The following is a 24,044-nucleotide window of genomic DNA, read 5'->3' on the forward strand; positions in this document are numbered from 1 at the left end:
AGATCCAAAGAGATTAAAGTGCATCATTAGTCAACCAAGAATTTTTATAATGTTGCCATTTATGAAAATATACATATACCAATTTTTAAGCATGAAGAATACAAACAGTTTTAAACACCTCCAAATAGCACTAATTGTGATTTTTTTTTCCCATTAACTTTTTAAAGGACCATAATTCATTAAGGACTCATCTTTATATTTCAGCTCTTGGTTGAGGGCCTCTAGTATCACATATGCCAATCCAGGGCTATTTAGAACATTAACTTAAAATGTCAAAAGTGTAATTCTTCATTACAGCAGAAATAAAATTATAAAAATTAGATCTTTCAATTATACATGACATTTACCACTCTAATCAAGGTTAGCTGTCCATGTGGTTGGGGTCAGAGGTAGAAAGAGAATGATTCTCTACTTCAAAATAATTCTAGCACAGGTCCACCTTTGAGGTTTTGTTTCCACCTTTAGTAAATACTTCAGAGTCATAGCAGCCATAAAATAGCTATAATTTATTTCTATGTACCAAATACAATGTTCAGCTCTTGATGATTGGCATAAAGGCATCCTGAAGTACAAATGCTCAAGTCAAGCTTCATGTACATGAACTCTGTCCCTTGCATAAACCTACTAAACTTCTGTTTGCTCCTGTGTGAAATGGGCTTCCTATTATTTATGTCATAAGCTTGTTGTGAAAACAATGCAAAAGATGATGAACAAGAAAAATTCAGCAATTTTTTCTAAGATCTCACACAACTAGGAAGCAGAAGGGCCTGATTCAAACCTAGTCCTTGTCATTCCAAATTTCTAAATTCCCCTACCTTTCCACCATATCACACCATGTCTGAGGATGACCAGGATGACATGCAGATAGAAGGTACCAAAGAGGATGAAGACACTAACACAAACAGTATTTCTGTCCCTGAGAGGAGACACAGGCCTTTGGGGTTACTGCAGTTACCTAAAGCAGACAGGTCCTGTTTGACTCTCAGAGTCTTGGGAAATTATAGCAGTAACATATTATTCAGCTGGATAACGTGGCAGCTAATAAAGAGTTTCCAACCAACAAGGTTGGACAAACTAGAGAAGTTAAAAAATAAAGCCACTCCCAACAAGGTGCCACCTGGATTTGCATTCCCCAAACCTGAGCACCACAGCCAAGCGCAGGGTCACAGAGGGAAGGAGTACAAGCCACAACTGGGACGTTTAGAGCTGGCCTCCTCAGAGGTCTTCGCCAGGGCCTCTGGCAGTGAGTGAGCTGCAGGGATAGAGGCCACAAGAGTTGGAGCCACCCTCAGTGGAGGGGGCAGCCTTGACCTATTACTCCAAGCCCCACCTACACTGTCCTGCAGGCACAGCCTCACTGGCTAAAGGGTGACAAAATAAAACGGTGAAATCTGGTGCAACCCCCTACAAGCCTCGTTCTATTATAATACCTCTAGTGGGGCACCGCTGAGCTGTAGGGCAAGTGACTAGCCCCCTTCTTGAAGGCCCAGGACCCATGCCACCCCTAACAAGGAGCTGCCTGGACTTGCATTACCAAAACCTGCCAGCGCCAACCAGCCAAGCACAGAACCAAATGGGGGAGGAATTGTGGGTCAGAACTAGGTCATCTGGAGCCACCCTCTTGAAGGTCTACATCAGGGTCTCTGAAAGTGAGCTGCAGAGACAGAAGGGGCCCGTAAGCACTCTCTCTTCTTCCCAAGTGCCAGCACTACCCCAAGCAGAGGGGGCAGCCTCGAGCTATTGCTCCAAGCCTCCCCACACTGCACCGTTCCTGCAGGTGCAATCTCACAGTCTCACAGGGTAAGGGATCACAAATCAGAACTGTCAAACTGGTGCAACCCTTTGGAATCTCCCTTCCAGAGCTCTGACGTGGAACTAAAAGGAGATCGGCCACTTCCCCTCTCCAGGGCTAAAGACCCACACCATCTCCATCAAAGGGCAAGTTAGATTTACAACTCCAGATTCAGCTGGCCCCACCCTGCTATCCTCATACCTACTGGGGGAAGGAAGCACAAATCAGAGCTTGCACATTGGACCTGGCTTACTCAGAGCACCCCTATAGGGCCTCTGACAGAGCACTGCAGACATAGAAGCAGGCGAGCAGCTCTCTCTCCCCTCCCAAGGGTAAGTGTCACCCTGACTGGAGAGGGCTACCTTATTTTGTTCCTCCAAGCCTTGCTGGCACATCTGTGTGATACAGCCTCACATGGGAAAGGGACACAACTCAGTGCTCAGTCATCTGGTGTGACCCCTTGGAGTCTCCCCGCGGAGTCTCTGATGGAGCAGGGCTGAGCTAGAAAGCAAGCAGCTACCTCCCCTCTTGAGGTCTGAGGGCCTGTATTCCCCCAATCACAGGGTGCATTGGATTTGCACTCCCATTTTCAGCTGGCAACCGATTGATGTTTCTCTCTCACATCAGTGTTTCTCTCTCTCCCTTCTTCTCTCTAAAATCAATTTAAAATTTTTAAAAACTTTAACGTATATTATTCATTGATGCTAACATTCACCTTTTTCCACATTTTAACATCTCTGAAATTGGAATGTGTCATAGTAGCTGGCATCTTATTATTCCCCTCAGCCACACAGAGGCACAAAGTTCCTGTCATTGCAAGGCACATGTGAATTTGGTCAGAGATAGTCATCCTGTCATTATCTCAATTGAATTAAGGTACATTGTTGGTATTACACGTGTTCATTTCATTGCTATTTAAAATGTCTTCAAAAGTAACACTATGAGTTGGCATAGAGATGAAAAGTCATTGTGTAAACAAAAAGGCATGTAAACAGAGCAGCAGCTGGGAAATGCTATATTGGTGCAACAAATATGCATTATAGGGAGAATGATCACTACTACTTCAAAGCAACAAATCTGGAAGCGCTTTATGGAAACTAAGCAGGTGAAGCCATGTTACATTTTGCTCTCTGGAGCATATGCAAAACATCTTCTGGTGGCCAAGTAATGAAACTAAAGGCAAAAGAATTGCCAAATCTGTGGATAGATGAAAGAAATGTCAAAGCATTGAGAGACCGGTGTCACCAACAAATGTGACATGCAAGGTGATCTTTAAGGCTTTGTGTCACAGATTAATTGAAAACATTTTTGTCTTTTATAACAGTATGTAAAATTATAATGTGCCTAGCCAGTTTGGCTCAGTGGATAGAGCGTCAGCCTATAGACTAAAGAGTCCAGGGTTCAATTCCAGTTAAGGGCATATGCCTGAGTTGTGGGCTCCATCCCCAGAAGGGGCCATGCAAAAGGCTGCTGATCAATGAATTCTTTCTCATCAATGATGTTTCTATCTCTCCCTCTTCCTTCCTCTCTGAAGTCAATAAAAATATATTTAAAAATAAATAAATAATAGAAGTATAGCCTTCTTCTCATATCTCCTACCGGGTATTCCTAGATTGAGCCAATGAATGTTAACCCAATCTATATTCCTCACACTTTCATAACATTCAATAAAACCTTCTTCACCTTTGCCATTCCAACCAAAATGCTAATTTACTAATTTTTTCTCTAAATATTGAAGCTCTTTCAGAAAAATTAAGAACCTTTCCAAGCTGTCTTTCTTAGTACTTATAATTATTCCAAGTTTGCTACTTTAAGCTCTTCTGAAATCCAGTCTATTGCAGACCAAGCATATTTTCAAATTTCTTAATAGTGGTATCTTTCTATTTCTTTCCTATATGATAGAAACTAAGAGGGACAAAGAGAAAACACAGCTTGGCCTGGGTATGTTAGTGATTGAAAGTCCTTTTAGCTGGCATATTTTGCAGTCAAGGACTTTTGGGTAGTAACTTAATATCAAACCTTAGAGTTTCTGAGGTCGCTAGGAAGATAAATGAGGAGAGTCGAAGGAGGAGCTGGAACAGAAAGGAGACCTCCGAACCAGGGGCTCCTAAACAAGCTGGATTCATGCTGGGGAATGATTCCCAGGCCCATTTTTCCCTCTGCCCTGTATCTAAGTTTCATTGCATTTACAAACACCATCTCTTATCCCTCTCGCTCTTCTACGATGGAAATAAAGAATGTCCAACTGCCACAGATGGCCATATGTTGCAAATAGAAAGCAAGATGAACCCTAACTTCACACATTTGGCTTCTCGTCAGTCAGTGGCTGAGAGAAGATTCTCCCCAATAGAGATTCAAAGACAGTCTCTGTTTGTCTCTGCAGTTAGTAAGGTTCCATCCATCCTTGAGCCTCATGAACTCTTCCGTCATTCACAGAATCTGTGGGTGACCTTCTGTGGATGAGGTGAGGGTACCAGACAGCCACCAATCAATTCCACAAATGATGGTTGCCATGCCCCCAGTTTAACCTTCCCCACTGGCACCATCAATAAGCCAGGTCCTTAGATCAAAATTTGATTATCAGAAGCTCTGTTTTCATTTTAAGTCTCTCCTTTAAAGTAATCTTATTTGATGATGCAATTATAAAAATCCTTTAGGCATTTAACCTGTAGCCCATTAGCATGTTCAGCTGCCAATTCATGCCCTATCCCACCCCTAATTTGTTAAAATAATGAATAAAAGTTGGCTTTAATGCTACTCATTTAAGACTAATAATAAAAGTCAGGATTAATCTAAGATTTTGTCAAGGCTTATTTTACTAAAGACAGACTTTCCCAGAGACTTGGACACAGAAACCTGATGGAATAAGAGGGGATGCAGAGATGCCATCGCCATACATACAGAGCTTATTTTAAATCAGAGCCACAACACATCTGCTCAGCACAAAGAGAGGGACATCCTGGGCACAAATTTGGAGGAGCGGGAAGGGCCTGCTAGAAGTGTCTTGACACTGTTCCAGGAAAACCTACACTTTTGTCAGAATCTGCCCAAAATAGTAAAATAGGGATCCATCTGATTGCTGTCATGTGAGATGTTCATTGGCATTTCACGCAGGCAGACAGAAAATTACTGGAGAAAGAAAGAAATCACATTCCCAGCTCATCCCCCACCAAGAGCTACAAATTTGGCATTTCTGCACAGGAGGAAACCATACCCTGCTGGCAACAGACTCATCGTCAGCCCAGCCCACAGGGAAAGCACAAAGAAAGCAAAATACTCCTGCGTGGTTACTGCTCTCTGTACCTTGTATTTATCAGACCCGGGAACATTTTCTGGAATCATTACATACACTCTCTTTTCACCCAAAGTACTTTGCTCCCTACCTGAATTCTGCTTGTTTCATTAGAACAGAGGTATAATTAGCCTCTTTAATTATCTATATACTAGATCATTATATATAGATCATTTCCACTCTTCATGGGGAAGAGTGGAAAGGAAAAGCGTCATTGTGCCCAGAGCCCTAGAGAGAAGCTGGCTTCATCTACCTCGCCCCATTCTCCCAGTGAGCACTTTTCAGAAGTGGGGCCTCTCTAATCATTTACTCGGTTTCCAGTCCCAAATGATAAACCAGCCCTGATGCTGGGTTTGACTTTCACCTGTGAGGTTATGTCAGCGCTTGCTACTCTGCAAGTTCCCAATCATCAGCAACAGGCAACCCAAGAAGTAAATGAAGGCAAGCACTTCCCATACTTTACCTCATTCTTCACTGCACTGTGCCGCGCCAGCACAGCCAATGGTGAACCTGAGTGGGGGGCGGTGAAGGATTGAGAAAAGACAGACAAGAGAATGAAAGCTGGGTCTCAGTGGGACGCTGTCCTCTGTGATGGAGTTTGTGGCAGCGCCAAGGACTGCAAGCCAAGCCCTGTCTTCATTTTATAGCCAGATGCCACGAGGCAAAGGAAGGGCGTAATCAAGATGTTTACAACATTCTCGTAGGTTTGGATCCTACTCAATTACATGCACCTGAACTCTATCAAGCCCATATCACTCAGGCACGTGGGACCACGTGTTCGGACCATAAGTTTAAGCTTACAACTACAGCTGTTGGCTATCATTGTGCTGGGAGGGCTCTGCCTTGCACATGGCCATGAGGGAACTGTGCCCTCTCGTGAGTCTGAGGCTTGAACCTGTCCAAACGCTGTAGCCACTCTCTACATTGCACCTTTTCGAAAAATTGATTAACATGGAGCAAAGTGGGCTGCTGTGAACTTTACCCCTTCCTGCTTTAACTGCCCAGCTTCTACTGGAAAGGTAATAAGCAGTGGCATGGTCTGAAGTCCATGTGCTGAAGGGAGACAAAGGAGGCTGGGTAATCAATGCCTGAGTTCTGGAGTCAGTTACGCATCTGACTCACTTCCCCCGAAAGATGAGTCCTTGATAGCATGGCAGCCTGCAGTGCCCACTCTGTGGCTGGGGGAATGCTTTGTAGTATATGTTGATGCTGATGAGAGGACAAAGTCAGAAATGATTGCATTGTCTTAGGTGTGTGTCTTAGAATTGACTTTCTGTCACCTGCCTCTCAAGGCCCTCGTGTGGCTGCTTGCAGAGGACTGGCAGCCCTCAGCTGCTGCTGTCCCTCTTCATTCCAGGCTCACATCTCAGACCACAGCACCAAACCTCAGCACCCCCTTTCTTCTCATTCCGCACTTATTCCATATCATGCGGTTCTAACAGTCCATCACTTAAAACAATCAAAATAAAAATAAAACAACAACCTGAGAATCTTATTTAAACTTTTAGAAATTGTATGTTTTCAGAAAATTTGATGACATGGGAAAATGCTCATCATATAATATTAAATGAAAAAAGGATAAAAAATTATGTATACAGTATGATCTGAGTTGAATTTATATGTGTCTATGTATGTGCACAATTTCAAAATATTAATCTTGATCATTTCTTGACAATGCAATTAATAATTTTAATTTTCTTCTTTGTGCAAAAACATTTGAAATTGAACATTTATCATTTTTGTTAACAAGCAATAATAATCTTTTCAAGCTGGCACACAGATGTAAAATATCCCTCAGGTTAAACCCGAGTTCTATTGTTTATTTAGATGACATTCTGTTCCACTAACTCCATTTCCTATCCTCTGGATTCCTCAAGTTCCACATGGTTCAAATTTGTTTCCAGTGTCCAGAACGCAAATAAAATGAGCAGGCTGACTTCTGGGTGACTCCTCAGCTCCCGGTGTGTCAGGAAGAGGAATGAGCCAGAAGAGCCGGCGTCCAGTCTCCATCCTGCCCCTGGCAGTGATACAGGGACCTTAGGAAACCCCTGTGAGCATCCTGGGCCAACTTCTCCCCATATATGAACTGAAGGTTGGGCTGGATGACCCCAAAGGCCCGTCTTGATTGAAATTTCTACTTTTCATGAGCTGTGGTATCCAACCACAGCACAAAGTTCCAATCACTGTGAGTGTGAGGTGACTGCAAAACTCCATTCACAAGGCAAACAACTCTCATTCATCGGGAAGTGGTGAAAGCCAGGAGTCATAAATATCCTGGAGATCCAAGAGGCTGTTTTATCTCAGAACAAATCTCCCAGGAAAAATATTCACTAAAGATGTAAACAACATAATTTGATGAACAAGAATAGATCTAGAGACAAATGGTAGGGGATGAAGGTTAGAGAGCAACCAAAGGACTTGTATGCAAGCATATTAGCATATCCAATGGACACAGGCACTGGGGCAGAGGGGGCTTGTCCAGGGTGGGAATGGCGGGGGAAGGAGGGTCAATTGGGGAAAAAGAAGATATATGTAACACTTCAGACAATGATAAAAGAAAAAAGAAAAGGAAAGGAAAAAATATTCACTAAAGATGTAAACACAGCCCAATACCCACAAGTATTGGGGGCGGGGGGGGGGGGGGGGGGGGGGAGACTCAAAAAGCCACAGGCTAAGAGGGCCTTTTGGAAATACTAAATTATGTAATATCTCAAACATTAAAGAAGAGTTAACTGTATACCTAAAAATTAAATTTAATGGAGTCTAAATTCACCTGAATTATCAGATAACTCAAGTATAAACACCTGAAATGATTAGGATAATCTGAACAATTAGCTATAGAAAATATCATCCTTAACTTAGATGAAATTGTTGACATTTTACAATTTTTATTCTTTTACATTTATTAAATTTAGTGGCCTGGTGCACATAATTTGTGCACATTAAAAAGGAATTAATTAGAGGAAAAATTTTAATATTGCTATTTGACCTTTCTCTATAATAGAAGTGTCAGAGATTAAAGAAAATTAGTAAAATGTATATGAAAATCTTCCTTCTGTCAAAGTCTGGGATGCACTGCAGGACCCAGAGTCAAGTCCCCACCCACCCGCATGTGCCTCAAAATTGTGCGAGACCCAGATCTGGCTGGCCCCACCCCTGTCAAACCCCGCTGAGCAAGGGGCACAGCCTCATGTCCCTGCCTATCGCTCATTAGGGCTCCTGATGGGAAGCCTGCCTCTGCTGTGGGTGCAGCCATCTTGTGACAGCATAATGGCATGAGCACCACCTAGGCTTTTATTAGTAAGATTGTGGTGACATTGGTCAACATGAACATATAGGTTTCAGGTGTGGGTTTCTATTTTACAAAACCTGTACATTGTACTGTGTGCCCACCACCCAAAGTCAAATCTCCTGCCACCTTATATTAGGACTCCCTTCTCCCTCCACCCTTTTCCCCCTAACAATCACCACACTGCTGTTTGTGTTTCCCCGATTCAGTTTTATATCCCACCTATGAGTGAAATCATATAGTTCTTAGCTTTTTCTGACTGACTTATTTCACTTTGCATAATGTTCTCAAGGTCCATCCATGTTGTTGCAAATGGCACTATTTCATCCTTTCTATGGCTGAGTAATATTCCATTGTATTATATACTAGTATATGTACCACATCTTCTTTACCCAGCCCTCTATCTAGGGCACCTTGGTTGTTTCCATGTCTTGCACTGTGAATAATGCTGCAATGAACATGGGGGTGCATGTATCTTTGTGACTACATGGTTCCAAGTTTTTCAGGTATGTACTCAGGAGAGGGATTGCTGGGTGGTATGATAGCTCTATTCTAAATTTTTTTTTTTTTTGAGGAATCCCCAGACTGCTTTCAATAAATAACTGACATTTTTAAATTTTCTTCTTAAAATGATGCAAATAATACATAAATGCACTGTAACATAAAATTCAAGCTAGACAGAGGTATATAGAGTGAACAAGTGGAAGTTCCCCTTCAAATGTCCCCTCTGCCATCCGCTCTTCTACCTATGGGCAACCTCTGCTTTAGACCCTTTTTCCTTTAAATGGACTTCCCTCCCTATGATTCCTATGATCTCTCCCAAAGCACCACAAAAATATCTGTAAATATCACATGTCTCTGTTCTGTCGTATTTAACGAAAAACTTGGCAAATTTCTTACTAAGATGAAATGGTTGTTTTCAAAGAAAAATCCAGCATTTGTATCTTCTAGAATGGATTCTAACCATTATTCTCTGGCTCTGCTGATCTTTAACGTAATAAGCAGACAAGCCCAGATATTCAAGGAAGAAATGTTCCTAGGACAGCAAGAACAGCACAGAAGCCTCAGCGAGTGCCGTTTCTGGCCTCGCAGACACAGGCACATGCAGATCTTCATTAGCTCAGACTCTTAACGGAGCTCAACAGATGCCCCAGGTTAGTTACCATTTGACAACATCCCTTCTGTGGGCGCTGCTAGGAAACAGCATCACCACTCCTCCCTCTCACTCTTCTCACTCTCAGCTCTGCCTTCTCTGCAAAACTATTCTCAAGCAGAGCTGCAGGTCGGAGAGGAAGAATCATGTATTATGGAGGTACTACAGGTCTAGAGATGGTTCTTAGAGGTCTGCCCCTAAGGCCCTAAGGCTTCATTATTTAAATGCTGACATGTCAACGTAATACTGGCAAGACCAATTCTGTGGGGAGACTAAAAATCAATGAAGATTTTGCAGAGATCAATGAAGTGTAGAGCCTTTAGGAGAAAAAAAAATAATTGAAGTAATTAAATACAATTAACCAAACAGCTCAAGTCTCAAAATTTATATTGGGTTCAGAGTTGAGAGGGGGAGGAAGGGAAAATGATGATGCTTTTTTTGTTAAACTAGAAGGAACATACTATATCTACTAATAAAAATTATTATTTATTGACTGCTTGCTAGTCTAAGCATCGTACATAAGTTTAACGATTTAGTTCCACAACAAACCTAGAGTAAGACACTAATCATCTCCATTTTTTTAAATATATTTTTATTGATTTCAGAGAGGAAGGGAGAGGGAGAGAGAAATAGAAACATCAATGATGAGAGTGAACCGTTGATCAGCCACCTCCTGCATGCCCCCCAACTAAGTATCGAGCCCACAATCCAGGCATGTGCTCTGACCTCCTGGTTCAAAGGTCAACACTCAACCACTGAACCATGCCATTGGGGCTATCATCTCCATTTTAAAGGTGAGGAAACTAAAGAACAGAGAGACTTCATCCTCAAAGGATCTGGGCTCCCCCTCAGAGTAGCAAAATGTCTGTAGCAATGTTAGCCTTCACATCTACTTACCACATCATCCAGAGGAAAAGAAGGTCTCCTCTGGAATTCACATTCTCATCGGCCTCATGTTCTTCCCATGTGATCCAGGACACTGGGATATGCTAAGACTAAACCAATTAGGACCACCTCATTATACAGGGGTGGACAAAAGTAGGCTTACAGTTGTGTTGTACATAAAACACACATTTATCCTTGTATTATTATCTATTAACTAGAGGCCCAGTGCATAAATTTCATGCACCGGAGGGGGGAGGGGGTGTCCCCTCAGCCCAGCCTGCACCCTCTTCAATCCAAGACCCCTTGGGGGATGTCCCAGGGATTGGGGCCTAAACCAGCAGTCGGACATCCCTCTCATAATCCTAGACCGTTGGCTCCTAATTGCTCACCTGCCTGCTGGCCTGCTAGCCCCCAACTGCCCCTCCTGCCGGCCTGGTAGTCCCCAACTATCTCCCTGCCATCCTAATCACCCCCGCCAGCCTAGTCACTCCTAACTGCACCCCCCCCCCAGGCCTTGTTGCCTCTTACCACTCCCCTCCCCACCAGCATGGTTGCCCCTAATTGCCCCTCCCACCAGCCTGGTCACCCCCAACTGCCCCACCCTGCCAGCCATGTCACCCCACACAGCCTGCTGTTCAATTGTTTGGTCGTCCCTCACTAACACCCTTGCTGGCCTGGTTGTAGGCAGCCATCTTTGTGAGGGTATGGGGGTCAATTTGCATATTACCTCTTTATTATATAGCATTATTGTATTATTTTTCAGATGAACAACTGTAAACATACTTTCTCCCACCCCTGTATACATGGAAATAGAAGTAGGGTTAATGTCCTTTAAACTTCCTGTCTGAGAATGGAAGTGGCAGGAAAAGGGAAATAATGTATGCTGGAGAGGGGACTGCCAAATGTGTACCATATTACTTATCAGCCAGAATGAGAACAGAAAGTTTCTCCAACAGTTCAATTATAATCATATTCCAGCTTGAAATTATTAATTCCTATTGGCACTATTTGTTCTGGAACAATATGCTCTCCATGCAATTCCATTTTCAATAAACGTCAAAATTTTATTCTGTTCCTTCTTCCCCAAAATAAAATTCTCCCAGGAACTATAGTAAGTTTTCAATACATGTTGGGGAAGCATGTGATCATTTTTATCAGGAAATTTGATAGTGCTGAACTCGACTATCATATATTTTGTGATCAGAGGAAAACCACAGTTTCAAACGAGATGATTCTCTTTTTACCCAGTCATCTTGTATGTAAGTGTTATTTCACCCCTGAGTTATGGATTTAGTGATTTGCTTACACACAAGCAAAGCTCACAAGAGAAATCAAGAGCTGTACGAATCCTTATGAAGTACTCAGAATTATTCCTCTACTTTTATTCTAAACAGATAATTAGCTATCCAATTCAAAAAATGTTCTCAAATGAAGATGCCACAGTGTTCCTTGGGAACACATTTTAAAGTTTAATGATCTTCACTACCAGCATGTTGCTTATATTAAAACTAATGTTGAATTCAATTTAATCCAATGAATATTTGTTAAATATAGAATATCTACTATGTGACCATCTTGAAGCTCAGGCCCATGTCTCAATAAAAAATACCCTCTCCATTAGCCTTCATGAACTTGAAGACTACAGTTAGTTAGATATAAGTTGATTAACATATATATATATTTAAGCGGGTGTGTGGGGAAAAGTGGCATGCAAACACATGTAACCATCACTCCCAACCTTATTTCTCCAGGATACATGTTACCACTTCATTTTCCTAGTCTTTCATCGTTTCTGTGGCTTTCCTCTGAACCTTCTGCTAGCTTTCCACAGCTATGATAAACTGATGTCTCACAACTGAACTCCAGAAATAGAAACAACCAAATGGATCCTAGGGGGGAAAAATGGTGGGTTATTTTGGGAGTCAGATCCCTACCACACACTATTACATTAAATTGTGTTTGAATGGAAAAGAAAAATAAGTATAAAACTGAAAGAGTAAACAAAGCAGATATCAACTAATAATCCAGGGAGAAACACATTGTTACTAGGCATGACTAATTCAATAAATCCCTTTGCTAACACCAGCTGTCCATAATCGAGCAGACCAGCAACCATTCCCAGGCCTAAGAAGCACTTACATGCTGCTTCTATCAAGGCCTAAGCAGCTCCAAAGTTCACTCAATTCTGCTCCTGAAGAAGTTCCAATGCCATTTCAGATCTCTCCAAGGTAATATAAAACTCCAGAGTGGACATATTAGGGGGTGACTGAGGTCATCTTATTTAATGCAAGAATTTCTCTACAGCCGAAACCAGTTGGCTCAGTGGTAGAGCGTCGGACTGCGGATTGAAGGGTCCCAGGTTCCATTCCTGTCAAGGGCATGTACATTGGTTGCGGGCACATCCCCGGTGCGGGGTGTGCAGGAAGTGGCTGGTCAATGTTTCTCTCTCATCGATGTTTCTGGCTCTCTGTCTCTCTCCCTTCCTCTCTGTAAAAAAATCAATAAAATATATTTAAAAAAAAAAAAGAATTTCTCTACAACCCTGATTTCCTTGACTCAGCAATGGAAAGCTAGGCAAGTTGTCAAGATCCAAATATGGGGAAGACATTTCTAACACTAAGTCAAAAAGTTCATATGCCCTTCCTCTCTGTCATTCCCACCACAATATGTCTAATTTTTCCTTCCATGACAAGCCTTTAAAAAAAGGAAGACAGCTATCATTTCCCCTTCTTAGTCACATCTTCTACAGTCTTTTTCATAGAATATCTCCCAGCCTGCATATATTTTGCATCTATCTTTCTCCTTTTTGTTAAGAAAATGAAATAAAAAAATTATATAAAAATCTAAGTTTTTTAAAAAATAAAACTTATCTGCTTCCTCTTCTACTCTACTTCTTTTCATAAAGATGTTTATATTCATTTTGAGGTCACTCAGAAATGAGCAAACAAGTGAACGAGTATATATCATAATTAATGTTCTTTTTTGTCACGTTCAACATTTAGACTGCTACTGTCTATTTAAATAGAGGCCGCTGATTTCCTCTGCCTTTGAGTCTCTGTATTCTATCCTCTCCATTCAGTCCATCTTAGCCTGTGGATAGCCAGTGTTTCTATTCTGCATCATCTAATTGATCATGCTGGTGTGACATTTCAATCTCTGCTTCATCTGAAGCAGCAGCCTCCTGTTAGAAGGTAATGCTGTAGAGGAAAAAAAAACAGGTCTAGAAAAAAGTCTATTAACCTTCAGCAAATGATAGTACATTTTGTGCTTCTTTTGACACCTGATTATTTTCTAAGCACTAAAACTTTCAATGTATTAAGCCCTAGCTGTGTCAATGATGCTTTTACAAAGAGAGGGCATGAGATACCACTTTTGAGTAATTTTGTGGCAATCACACAAACTGGGAGAGACTGAAGTCAATGACAAGCTATGAAAACCACAGGCTGGGGTTCCAAACATTGAGGTGTTCTTTCTACACATTTCCACGTTGTTATTTAGAAAACTCTAACGTGTAACTCCAAAAGACAGAATTCAGGCTTTGTCTGAAAGATCTGGGTTATAATCACAGGTTAGACCAAAGTATTCACTATCCATCCAGCTTCCACTGTGTATGGCACTCAGTTATTCTTTAAGACAACCCACCAAGACCGGGACAATGAGTTCTGTCTTACCGATGAGGTCACTGAGGCTTGGAGACTTGTGACTTGTGACAAGGCTCACCTAAGTGCCAAATGGAGTTAAAATAGGAAGTATATCAATCATTCACTCGATATAACTATAATGTGTTTATGGTAGTATTATTCTTTAGTGTCTATTGTAGTCCTTCCTCTCTAAATCGAATATGACAAAATTAACTTCTGCCCTTACTTGTCCTGGATTTTGACGAGTGACACAGACAAAAGAAACAGTCAGAGAGGAAGAGGCATCCTAATAATACTGAAAACATGGGGCCAGGGCAGCAAACCCTATCTCAGCCTCAGTGACTTGAGGGAGAGAAGGAAGCCATCATACGTCACTGATCATGCATGAACACTGTAAGTTTCTCTTGTTACCTGCTGGTGACCACTCCTCCTTCTGCTCCTTTTTGCAGTAACCTGATTCCAGACTATTTTCAGTAAGTATACAGGACCTTCTGATGTACTGGCTCTCAAGACAGTACCCAGTTTTTCACTCTCTGAGTTGAGGTATGAAAACCTATTTTTAAAATGTTTCGGGGCAAGAGGGCACCATTTTTTTCTTGCTTATTTTCTGAGGTCTTTGAGGAATTTCCCAGTGAAATTTTTTTTTAATATAAAAATAAGAGAAAGAAATCCTTGGTGGTGGATCAAATTTTCCTTCTACAGTTTTCCAGATATTTCTGAATCTTCACACCACTTACTCTGGGATTAATCATATGAAGATGATGAAACTATTTTAGGTCACTAAGCACAGAACAATTTTCTAATCTCTACTTTGCCATTTTCTTTATAATTGTGTGCTACTGACATATGTTCCTTCGTCTGTAAAATAGTGATAATATTAGCTTACTCCAGGGAGATTTTGTAAGAATAATAGAAGAAAAGCTTTTTAAACCCAGCTATGGTAACCACCCCCATAGACAAAGGTTTCTAAGGGATTTGGGAGGAGTGGGAGAGAGCACAGATTGGGTAGGATGATAGAGGAAAATTCAGAGAAAAAAAGCTCAGCCCACCTATGCCTAAGGCACAACACCCACCTTTTCTTTCTCTCATACAGCTTTCTCTTGTGATCTGCTTCTGTTCTTCCGTTTCTCCATCAGATCTCCTCCAGGTCCCAGGAAACTATGTATATCCCCAGGTTAAAGACCCTTGCTTAAAATGTTGCTTGAGATTCTCACACTTCTATATATGCATTGCTGCTTAATATGATGCCATGGGTAAAGATTCTTTCATTCAGAAAATTATAGTAATGTGGAATCTGTTGACTTTACCTTGGAGACCAAATACTTTACCATTCACTTTCAGTTTTAGTTCTTAAACGGTTGACAAGCTCTACAGCACCATGTTAGTAAAACAAAGGATGGTCTACAACAAGCATGTCAAACTCAAAGGCTAACACGGGCCAAATAAACGAGGCATGTGGCCCCGATGGCCATGAGTTTGACATGCTTGTTCTACAAGGTAAATCATACTGTAATTCTTACACAGGGGTGGGCAAAAATAGGCTTACAGTTGTAATACAAATAAGTGTAATAGTTAATAAATAATAATACAAGAATAAATGCTGTTTTACATACTATAAACCTACTTTTGCCAACCCCCCCAAAAAAAGTATACATACATTTTGAATAATTATAAAGACAATGTTTATTAAAATAGATTTCATTTTCAAAATTGAGCTATCAGCTGTTAAAGTGTGCATACATTTTGTGGGCACCTGGTACAGTCATCCTTAGAGATAATAAATTAATACTCACCATTGGAGAGCTATGGGAAGGTAGGAGGAGCGAGGGAGAGACCAATCTCAACTGAATACCATCATGAAAAAATACTGATTAAAAACCCACAACTGAATTGGTTTTAAAGGGAAATTGCATTTTTTGAAATTACGTATGGTGACAAATGTTAACTAGACATTGTAGTGAGTGTTTCACATGCATACAAATATCAAATTATCATGTTGTATACTTGAAACTAGTATAATGTTATATGTTAATCATACCTCAATTTTACAAAAAGGAATTACATAGAGAAAAGCACATTTCTTTTGGTCCATCCAATTAAATAACACTGAGCTCCATCAGTAGCTTGGAAATGCCCCCTCTTTGAGTAAAAGCACTTTCGTGTAGTTTGCAGAGAATATGTATCAGTAATCACAGATCAAGGCACTAACACAAAATCAGAATTCAAAATAACTTAGAATTGGTTTTTGTGATTACAGTTGTCACAGCATTTTCAAATTGCTATAACTTACTTTAATAGTAACCACTATAAAGTTAGCCTCTTAATTTTATTTGTACATAAATCTAAAATAATGTGATCGCCCCACTTTTAATTAAACAACATTTTAGTATCTCTATTGAGCTTGACTAAGAGCTTGTTATATATATATAACAACTAACTCCTTCTATAGGTACAATCAAGACAAAAGATATTAAAAAGAAATTTTTAATTTTTTAAAGAGACAAAAGATATAGTTACTAACTATCCTGATTCCACCACTCTAGGAGGAGATTTCTTTGCTTTATGGCTGCAGAGCATTAATGTAATGGTACAGATTTTAAGGTCTTCCCTTTTACAACCTTATAATATCCTTTTCTCTTTCTGTGCAGCAAGCCTGATATAATTATCTCCCAGAAATCAGTAAAGATACTATTTTTGTCTTTGATTGCCCTTCATCTTTATTTGATTAAAGTACCCATGCTTAATTGGACTGGGTTTACCTCAACCTCCTCAATTCTAAATATCAAAGGTGGCAGTGAGACTGCTGGGGTGGTTTTAACAGTCTCTTTGGATTCAGCAGACTGTTCTGGGATAATCAGTAAATCAGCATCATCTACAACATGCAGTTCATCTTCTTCTCGCTGCCCTGTGCTGCCACGCCCCCCACATCTCTCCTGAGCACAGGGCCCTTCTCTTTCACAAGAATGAGGAGGGTGTGCGAAATCTATTATTACCCATTCTAACCGGCCGAAGTCTCTTTTACTCTTGCAGGTCTTTGAAAACATTTCAAGAGCTATTTGAGGCCCTGCAGCATTGACAAGAAAAGGGCTCAAGGAAAACTTCCCCATATGAAAAGGAAAGCGAAAAACGTCCACATGTTTTTAAAGGAAGTATAGATTTCATTGTGATATTTTATCACTGAGTGAGCTTTTAATATACCAGGACAGCGATGGAGGGGAGGAGGGGGGAGCATTTCTCTTGGCTCCAAGTGGAGCAATATCACATCAAAGTCATTTTCCCACCAGGAGACATTTCAGGGCTCTCCCCATGGCACAAGACACAGCGGTTAACACAAGCAACGTTAATGGAGGGAAAGACTGATTTCCACATTACCCTCAGTGTTCGTTTCCTATAGGGCTGCCATAGTAGAGCACCACCAATTGGGTGGCTCAAAGCAGTAGAAGTGTATTTGTGTGTTTTTTTTTTTTTTTTTAATATTTTATTGATTTTTTTACAGAGAGGAAAGGAGAGGGATAGAGAGCTAGAAACATCGGAGAATCATCGATCAGCTGCCTCTTGCACACCCCCTACTGGGGATGTGCCCGCAACCAAGGTACATGCTCTTGACCGGAATCGGGACCTTGCAGTCCACAGACCGACGCTCTATTCACTGAGCCAAACCGGTTTCGGCAGTAGAAATGTTTTCGTGTCACAGCTCTGAGGCTAGAAGTCTGAAGTCAAGGTGTTGTCAGGGGGAGGTTCCTTGTGGAGGTTCTTCTTGGTGCCTCTCCCCTAGCTTCTAATGCTCGCCAATTCTTGGTGTTTCTTGACTTGCCACTATATCGCCCCAAGCAGAGACTCCGTCATGACATGGAATTCTTCTTGTGTGTGTCTGTGTCCTTCTGCACAAATTTACCTATTCTTATTAGAATACCAGTCATCGACTTAGGACCATAATCCAGAATCTCTCTCTCCCAAACTCACCTTTACGTCTCTCTCCTTCAGAAACCTCCTCCCTACTTTTCTCCATGAAATACTCCAGCCAGAAATTCCAAGCCACTATACTAATGCGCTGACCAAAGTAATACGTACCATTTCACAGGACACCCTGGTGCTGCTGAGTCCATTATGCCTGTTGGTGTTGAGGTGGCAGAGACTGGTAACCGCTTTCCTCTTCTTTCCTGGGCACACAGCTGAACCATGCTTCCCAGCTCATTTGTGGATTTGAGGGCTGTGCACCACTCACAGGTCTGGCTTATGAAAGTCCCACGCACAGTGATTTGTGCTCTTCCCCTATCCACTGGCCTGATGTAACAAACACTTTGGAGGCTGTATGAAGAGGATGACAGAGCCACAAGATAGAAGGAGCCTGGGTCTCTGACTAGGAGCTTACATTCAAAAAATACCCTTTAGGATATTACATAAGTGAAAAATAAACTTTTATTCTCTTTGAACCATTATTCATTCTTACTCAGGTTTGTTTGTTACAGCAATGAATTAATTAAAATGCACCTTCTTTCTGAAGTGCCCCCATGTAGACTATATGCTTCCCTACACTGTTTTTCACAGGAGCAATTCATGGGACAATCGTGCTTCTGAGAACATAATAGATGGTATAGGATAAACTCCCCTTTTATTGATGAAGTAAAATATTATCATTAAAACAAATATCTTCATATTGCATATTACATGAAGAAAAATATATTACATAAAGACAAATACTTTTATTATTAAACGGACTTCTTAAAAACACACCCTGAAATGATGAATGTCTTAGAAAATAAAGTAATAAAGCACTTTGTTCCATCCAAGACAAGACTGTATCACACACACAAGAAGGGCTAGCAGGTGTTAAGGTAATAATTTCACTTCCTGGAGATTGTTTCAACAAGGAGAAGACTCATAAGCTGCTTTTGAAATGGAAAACAGGACTTGGGAGGAGAAGTCAGAGCAAGGGCTAAGGTAAGAAAAATAGGTTGAAATTAAGCTTTGATACACCTGGAGGAAATGTAGTTCAATTACACTGTATATAAATAATTGCCCTGATTACATTCAAAGAACATTGAAAGAAGATGTGGTCAGGTTCAAAGTGTCACCAGGAAAGCTGCCAGGTTTAAGGCCACATGACCCTGCAAACTTCCAGGGCTTTCTTCCCTAGGCAAGGCCAAGTTGTCTCCTTCGTAGGTAATGATAGTTCATGGTGTCCACACTCTTGAATGAATACAGATCATGAGGACTCTAAGCTCATGGGAGATTGAGGGATAAACAAGAAAGCCAACATATCTATCATGTACATGGAGTCATACAGTATTCAGGATATTCATATATGTCCTTCTGGTCAGCCCAAACTCTCTGATTATTAATACAATGTGGAAATACAGACTGAAAATAGAAGTCCATTTAGTGAATCTGGTCTCGGAACTATTTGGACCATTCTGCTTATATGACTGCAGTTCATTCATCACCACACCAGGAAGACACTTGCCTCTAGGAGGCAATGCATCAAGTCGGGGAAAATCGGAGCCCTCCAACTTCCTAGGAGAGAGCTTGAATGGACAGTGCCAACTTTAGCCTCTCTGTGTCTTATTTTCCTGCATCCCACACTCACCTGCCCCTCACTTTCACCTATGCCTGGATGGCATATTCTTTCTCATTCTTTACAACAAGGTTCTTGAGCTTCCTGTTGATTGCATGTGAAGTGCTTTATTTTTTGTTTTTATTAATTTTTTAGAAAGAGAGTATGGGAAAGGGATAGAGAGATACAAGCATGGATGAGCCTCTAGAAGCCACCTGTGCAAAATGTTACACTGGCCCAGGATAAGCAAGTTGGGCACCTGCTAAGCCACCATTCAAGAGTCAATTCTTGCCGAAACCTGTTTGGCTCAGTGGATAGAGCGTCGGCCTGCAGATTGAAAGGTCCTAGGTTCGATACCAGTCAAGGGCATGTACATTGGTTGCAGGCACATCCCAGTAGGGAGTGTGCAAGAGGCAGCTGATTGATGTTTCTAACTCTCTATCCCTTTTTCTTCATCTAAAAAAATCTATATATATATATATATATATATATATATATATATATATATATATATTTTTTTTTTTTTTTTTTTTTTTTTTTAAAGAGATGATTCTTCTGAAACAAGACTGCTCCTTCCCGAGGCTCTCTTTCAAACTGAATATTCCACGAATTGGGAAGCAGACACTCCTTCCTCTGAGCTGGTCCATCAGATGCAGCTGCCAAGGCAAGAGTTCTCCAGATGCCTCGAGAAATTGGGAAAAGAGAACTGATGAGAAGGCGAAAGGAGAAGGAATAGGAGGGCACTCAAGGGCAACCACCTACTTCTCCCTTTGTTGGGACCAATCCAAGAGTGAAGAATTTTGTTCCTGTCTTGAGCTGGGATGCTAAAGCCATTATTTATAACCTCCAGTCCCCTAAATCAAGTGTGACTACTCATGTAGGATGGTAGCCAGAAGAGGCAGGAAGCATGTCATAGTGGGGATATTACTACAGCAGATGGTGGCCATGTGAGCTACAGTGGCAGCTTGTTCAGAGGGGATTCTATTCTGCTTTAGTGGCATCTGTTTCCAAGCTAAGGCTGAGCCTCCAGATCTGCTGACGTGGCTCCTCCAGTATCCAAGTCAGTCGTCGGCTCAGCCTCCGGACACCTCAGGCTGCGGACAGGCTGAATTGAGCTCAGGCAGAAAATGGAATTTCCCTTTCCTGCCTCATTAAAGGAACCATCTGAGTTCACTTCTCTAATAGGAGCAAGTCTGGCTGGATTCAGTCCTACACAGTGATAAGCCAAAGCATCAAATTCCATCATCCTTCCTCTGTCTTGGTAAGAGATGCACTGGAGAAAGAAAGAAATCTCTGCATTCGTCCTCACTCCCCTGGGGAATATATGGCTCCATCTGCCATTGCACATGCTAAGTGCTATGGATGGCAGTCAATTCTAGAAAACCGTAAAAAAAAAAAAAAAAAAAAAACTTCACGGGCCTCACTCTGCATTTTTACCTTCATTGAGCATGTCACTGGGCACCAGGCAGAGAAATGCTATGGATCACAGAATCTCTTTGACTATATTCAAGAAAGCAAGCCATTCTGAAATTTCATCTGGAATATCCAGGTAGTGAAGGTGCCACATGGATAAGATTTTTCTTACGATATCCCTCATAGCCCATTTCTCCATTGTCCATGTGTTGATCCAGCTTTCCTTTCAGCTTCTTCACCCCTTCGTAGGCCAGAGATGTGTGGTTCCAGTGTGAGAATGAGAACACGGATTTCATTAAATCTGCTTCCCCAAAACACAATGAGCCACTTTTAGCAGCCTAGCCAGTTGGACAGGAAGGCCAGTGGCTGGGAAACAGTGCTGAACGTTAACTAAGCACTCAGTGTTGAAAGGTTTCATGTGGAAGTCCTGAAGCAGAGCAGTGAAACTTTCAGGGAGTGGAGCCCCTGACTCCTGTCCTAGAAATAATATCCTTTGGATGGTCTGTAACTCCCAGCAACCTGGTCTCAATTTCCACCAGGCAAACAGAAATAAATGCAAACTTTCTGTTGCCCATCCTCCCCGCCCTTCCAAAGCAGCCAAGGGTTTGCAACAGGCTCTGACTTCTCTCACTTCCTTCCTGAGCACAAGCTCTCAGTATCCTCTGCCCCACACAGAAAGTGGGTGGCAAACAGCCAGGCTGTGGAACAGTCAGGGGAGCAGGGACACAAAAATCAGAGGCCTGAGCATGTGTACTGGGCATGTGGGGGGGCGGGGGGCGGAATGTGAACGAGGTTCTAGGTACCCTTAGAGTTTAAGGTCCAGGCATTTCAATGTAGGGGGACCCTTGTCCACTTTCATCATTTACTGATTTAAAAAACAAAACAAAACAAACAGCTTAGTAGGAACACACGATTACACAGGCCAGAGCCAGGACCAGAATTCAGGTCTTCTGATGACTTTCTTCTACCACTCCTCACTGTCTCCTGGTGCACAAGATGAGAAGAGACAGGAAGTAAATTGCTTCTTGGAGTTGTGTGAGGACATCTAGCCCATGGGTTTTCTCAATCAGAGATCGTGCAGCTTTCAACGGTTCTGCCCACACTCTGCACAAGGCACCTGGTAACCTGCTTCGGAGCATGTCAGAATCGCAATGTGCCAGCTCTGGATGCCCTGGGGCAGAACAGAACTCAGCTCCTCCCTGGGCACGCAGAAAGAGTCCTGTGGGTCCAGGCCTCTCCCTTGCAGCCCAGGCAGCCTGCAGCTACAGTGGAAACATGTGGAAACTTACAAAGGGAAGCTGTGGTCCCGCAGAGCAGACAATATGCAGAGATAGAGTGTCAAGGGCTTTAAGCTAACCCACAGCTGCAGAGGGCTCTGGCCTCCACAGGCATTGCTCAAAAGCTAGCGTGAAACAAGATGGATTTTTCTGCCTGTGACAGAAACCGTCTCATTAACTTGTTTTAAAACAGGGTTTTGAGAGTTTAAAAATAAAAAGCACAGTTTCGTCTTCTTTAGATTGTGGATCTATTTATAGGAGAGAAAAAGAAAAAAAAAAAACTATATTTTAACCCGGGACCATGCCATCCTTAGGAAATGCTGACATCCAAGCTTCCAGAATTTTTCATGTGGGTCCTCCAGCTGTTGTTACTTAGTTGCTTATGTGCTCAGATAACAGGAACCATTTCTTGTGGTACATGCCCGAGATCTCAAATACAACAGGCAAAATAGGTATCATTCTTCCCATTTTATAGATGAATAAGCTGAGGTTAAGAATTGCTGTTGTTCCAGATGTCACCTGAGCTTGAACAGGTAACAGTTCAAGGCCTGAGTGTCAAACCTGGGATCTTTCCATGGTCTGCTCTTTCCACCCATCTCAGGTGCAGCTAGTCAAAGCACACCTGTCAAGTCATTCCTCCTCTCCTTAAAGCCGAGCACACAGGGAGCCCAGTACCCCCATCCCACCACTCTCCCTGACCACCAGGACTCAGCAAAGGTGAGCTTTGCTGTCACGGTCCCCTGGAACACCGAAAGAAAGGCAATCTACCTCCTGTTCCTCGAGGTACCTTCTCACACTTACATATCTCCTTTGGATATGCCAATCACACACCTACTTTTCAAATGAGCTCCTCATGCTGGCTGACATCAGTTGGTTTCAACTTTCTGTAATTTCTATAAGTTTGTGCCCATACCTGAGCTTTTAGTGTCTACTGTAGGTTATAATCATCGACAGATTAGACAGGAATTTAGACTGTTTAGCATTAACCATATTACCCAGAATTAGGTTCTTAATGAATGTTTGAGCTCTACAATGAAGATAAAGAAGAAAAAGGAGAAGGAAGAAGGAGGAGGAGAAGGAAAAAGGAAGAGAAGATGGAGGAGAAAGAGGAAGAGAAAAAAGCCTTGAGACTCTGTCCTGTAAAAGCATGCAGAACACTTGGCTAAAATTTCCCATAGAAATTTCACAAAGAGCTGCAGCAGAGGACTCAGTCAACATGGAAAGCAGAGCCTTTGAGAACTGGTTTTCTCTGGCAGCACCAGATAAGAGTTTGCTATGTCCTCTCCCCAGGGCATTGAGTGAGGGGCGGAAGGGGCATTTGCTTTAGGAAGAGCATCTTTTGGCAAACAGGAGCATCACCTGTTCTGCACAACAGAGAAGCAGCCGTTCTCAGTCATAATTCATCAAGCCCAGAGCCAAATGGACAGGTTGGAGAAAGAAGCTAACAAAAGCCTCATGTCCAGTGTGTGGGCTCCTGGTTTCCCTGATGGAACTGAGCATAACAGTAAGGGTTAGGCTGAGCATAACACTAAGTGAGGGAAGCTGGAGCAGAGAGCCCAGTCCCCGGGCAACCCAACTACATGTCTCCGCCTTCTCAGAGAAGGCTCTGTGTGCCTATTGGCAAGCACACTGACACTCCAGGCCTCACTCACTAACCAGCAACAGCCATAGATGAGGTCTGAGTGTGAAACGGGCCAGAAATAAAAAGGTACGAACTGTGGAGACACCTTCACACCCAGATGGGACTG

The 24,044-nt window shown here is 42.0% G+C and overlaps 1 long non-coding RNA gene across 1 annotated transcript; it reads right to left on the minus strand.

Moving 5' to 3' along the window:
* Positions 1–5,715: 5,715 nt before the first annotated feature.
* LOC118728593 lies at positions 5,716–24,044 on the minus strand. The gene is made up of 3 exons (XR_004990935.2): positions 24,032–24,044; positions 12,021–12,023; positions 5,716–5,926 (listed from the first exon to the last, which is right to left on the minus strand). It is a non-coding gene; the product is annotated as an uncharacterized LOC118728593 (long non-coding RNA).

The sequence above is a fragment of the Pipistrellus kuhlii genome, unplaced genomic scaffold (assembly GCF_014108245.1).
Source record: "Pipistrellus kuhlii isolate mPipKuh1 unplaced genomic scaffold, mPipKuh1.p scaffold_m20_p_3, whole genome shotgun sequence".
NCBI lineage: Eukaryota > Metazoa > Chordata > Mammalia > Chiroptera > Vespertilionidae > Pipistrellus > Pipistrellus kuhlii.